The sequence below is a fragment of the Natator depressus genome, chromosome 11 (assembly GCF_965152275.1).
Source record: "Natator depressus isolate rNatDep1 chromosome 11, rNatDep2.hap1, whole genome shotgun sequence".
In the NCBI taxonomy this organism is placed as follows: domain Eukaryota; kingdom Metazoa; phylum Chordata; order Testudines; family Cheloniidae; genus Natator; species Natator depressus.
In genome coordinates, this window is record NC_134244.1 from 1,482,832 (window position 1) to 1,486,501 (window position 3,670).

The following is a 3,670-nucleotide window of genomic DNA, read 5'->3' on the forward strand; positions in this document are numbered from 1 at the left end:
GCACCAATGTAACGTCCTGCCAGCTCCGGCACTATTCATCGCTGCTGAGAGGCGATAGGGATCATGCCGTATAATGCCTGCAAAGGGCTAAGTAAACCCAAATCCCCTCCCTGCGTCCTGCTGACAGGGGAAGCCCCGGACTGTGCTTTCTTTTCAGGGTGACCTCGGCTTCCCTCTTTCCACCGGGGCTGAAGGATGGAAGTGGACGAGTCAGTTTCACAGTGGTCCCAGTCAATGTCTCGTCAGTATCAATTTCCAGTTCCTCCCCCAGGAGAGGGGTTTGTTTCTGTGCTTTCCTCTCTCCCGGAAGGGGAGGGCCGGGTTGCTTAAGGTCACTGAGCATCTTTGCAAATCAGACCCTTCCTGCCTCGATGTCCCAACACTGGACATTTTGGGCATTCAGCGGGGATGCCGCGTGGTGGGGTCTGGGCATTCAGCGGGGATGCCGCGTGGTGGGGTGTAGGCCCTCAGGGGGCTGAGAGGAGGGGGTAGGTCTGGTTTCCAGGCTGGTCTCATTACTGATTACCCATGCTCCTAGGGAGGAGAGCCTGGACTTTGCCTCCGCGCAGCCCAAGGTGTGTCAGTGCCATGCGATCAGGATTCCCTCGTTTCCAGGTCCAGGGCACAAGACGCCGTAGTGGCCCCACGCGGGAGGATTCCCAAGTCCGAGGCATGGCTGCTTGGCACACAACCCTCTCGACACCGAAGTCCCTCCTCCCTAAACGAGACACAAACTGCAGCAATGCCCTGGGCCTGCCATGCAGGGGCAGGGCAGCTAAATATACCCTGGCAGAGAGCCCGGCAGGCGGCTGGGTGCCTCCTGCCCTAGGTGACCTTTCTCCAGGAGGGTGTGTGGGTCCCACTCACTCACCCTGCGGCGGGCAGGATGTGTCAGTGGGGCAGGCGCTGCAGCTGACTGGCTGGGATCAATGGAGGGTGGTCAGAGCAGGGATCTGCTTTAACCAGGAGCCCTTCCCCCAGACCAGTTCCCTGCTCTGGTGTGACTTCCCCAGTGACTGCTGATGCCCTGGCCAGGTGCATGAAGGGGCACAGGGCTGGGGGCCACCCACGCCGTGGTGCTCTCCTGGCTCACCCAACCTCCAAGCCCAACCCTAACCCTGTCATACCCCCCATTCCACCCCCTGTTCCCTGGCTTTTTGCCTTCCTCCCTTGAACTTCCTCCAGAGTGGAGCAGCAAAACCAGTCCCTCCCAGGCCAACAGACAGACAGACGGCTGGCTATGCTCGCCCGTGCCCACTGCTGTCCCTGGCTCTGCTCCTCTGCCCACAGGGCACGAGCACCTGGGGCCTCCCTCAGCCCACCCCTGAATTGGGGGTGAATTACCTACATGTGAGTTCCTGTCCAGCGAGCCTGCCAGGCTGAGCGGGAAGGGAATGGTGTCTAGTGGGTAGAGCAGGGGCCTGGAAGCTGGGAATCCTGAGTTCTCCTGCGAGTCCCTTGTTACAATGCCTGGTCACAAGGTCAGGGTGATGTCCCGGCCCTGCCCCGCGCTGCGATGACGCAGCCTTGGGGGTCTCGCACTGCCGCTGGGGAGCTGGTGAGGTGGCACTGGGGATTCTTCCCACACGCTCTGCACCCTGCTCCCTGCAGAAGACACAGGGCGATCGCAGATGTTCCCTGCTGTGACTGCAGCGAGCTGGGGACGCGGCCTCCCTCTGGGCCTGGGTCAGCTGGGGCTGGGGGAAGCACAGGGCTGGCTAGCAGGGAGCTGACAGGGCCTCTCTGGGCAGGCTGCACCGTGGTGTTAACTGGTTTACAGCGCGCGCCAGGGGAGCCTCTTGGTGCCCTGTGCGCTAACCTGGCCCTGCACCAGCTTCAATGGGACACCTTGGCTGTGGGTGGCTTGGTGTGAATGGACACACAAAGGGGATAAGTCCCATTCGCCCCCCCCCCCCCCCCATCTACAGCTCTTGAGGTTGGGTGACGGGGGCTGGAGACTTGAAGCCAGGATTCCTGGGTTCTATTCCCAGCTCTGGGAGGGGAGGGGTCTCAAATGGTTAGAGCACCGGGTGGGGACAGGGGACACTAGAATTTGGGAGACCAGGGTGGGACAAAGTGGGACTGTTCTTAATGTTTTCTCTGAATACTGTGTGGGTGCCTCAGTTTCCCCTATTCAGTTCTTAAGTAGCCAGGTGGGGGGATCAGGGGGTGTGATTGTGGCAGAGCCCTAGAGGGCCAGTGTGATGGTGTCTGCACAGAGAATGGCCGACACCCTGTCCCCTGGCCACTGATGGCCTGGGCCCCCCCCTGCAAAGGGGCCGACTGAAGAGGTTGGAGAACAAAGAGACCAGGTGTCCTCCTGGCCTGGGAAAGGGACAAAGGCCAGAGGAGGAGCGGGAGAGTTTCAGTTTGGAGCTGGCTGCGGAAATGGAGGGAGGCCCAGATGGGGCTCTGGCCTCCCTGCCCCCCAGAGGGACCCAGCTGAAGGGTCCTGTTCTCTGCACCTACAGGCTCTGTGTTAGACCATGTTCCTGTCATCTAATAAACTTTCTGTTTTACTGGCTGGCTGAGAGTCACGTCTGACTGCGAAGTTGGGGGGCAGGACCCTCTGGCTTCCCCAGGACCCCGCCTGGGTGGACTCGCTGTGGGAAGCGCATGGAGGGGCAGAGGATGCTGAATGCTCTGAGGTCAGACCCAGGAAGGTGGAGCCGGGTGAGCTGTGTGTCCTGCAGACAGGCTGCTCCCAGAGAGACTTCCCCAGAGTCCTGCCTGGCTTCATAGGGAGCAGATCCAGAGCATCGCCCGGGGACTCCATGACACAGAGTTCTATTCCTGGCTCTGCCACTGGCTTCCTGGGTGAGCTTGGCCCCCTTCCCCCACTCTGTGCCTCAGTTTCCCCACCTGTGCAATGGGCTGGAGATCCTGGCTCAGCCCGGTAGGTTGTGAGGCTCAGTTCACTCGTAGTTCCGAGGTGCTGTGAACCTTGCACTGACAGCACTAGGGCAGGGTCCAGGGGTGCTCTGTGTGTTGCCCCCCACACCTGGGCCTGGCTCTCCTGGTGGGGTGGGGCTGCCTCAGCCTCGCTTAGGCATTTTGGAGTGGTCTGGTCAAAGAGATGTGGCGCCATAAGGCCCCCCTTGCAGCTCAAACACCCACAGAGCACCAGGAGTCGGGCCAGCTGAGTGCCTGGCTTGCGAGCAGCCCCAAAGCTCAGCCACTGGGAGGGAGAGGCTGCTGCGCTGGGCCCCAGCCTGGCTGAACAAACACACCCCACACGGGCCCCACCACTCTGGAAACGGGCTCAGAGAAGAGGCTGGTTCCTGCGCAGGGCTCCCGAAGAACGTCCTGCCCCTAGGCCCACAAGAGCAGCCCTAGGGTCCCCCAGCCATCGCTGTGGGGCCTTGGCAGTAGAAGCCTGACGAGCTGGGGCCTTGCACCGCTGGAGTCCACCCCAAGCGCAGGTGGGACCTGCACTGGGGGCTCTGTCCAAGCATTACTGTGCACGACCCCCACCCCCGGCCTTCGGCGTGGGGGATCAGGTCCCGGGGTGTCTGGGCAGAGGGTGCAGGGGGGGAAAGGGGGTCCCGGGAACGGGGGGCCGGGCACGGGGGGATCAGGTCCCGGGGTGTCTGGGCAGAGGGTGCAGGGGAGCCCGGGGGGTCCGTAGCCAGGCCAGTGGCCGTGCGGGCACTAGGACCCGGCGGGAGCC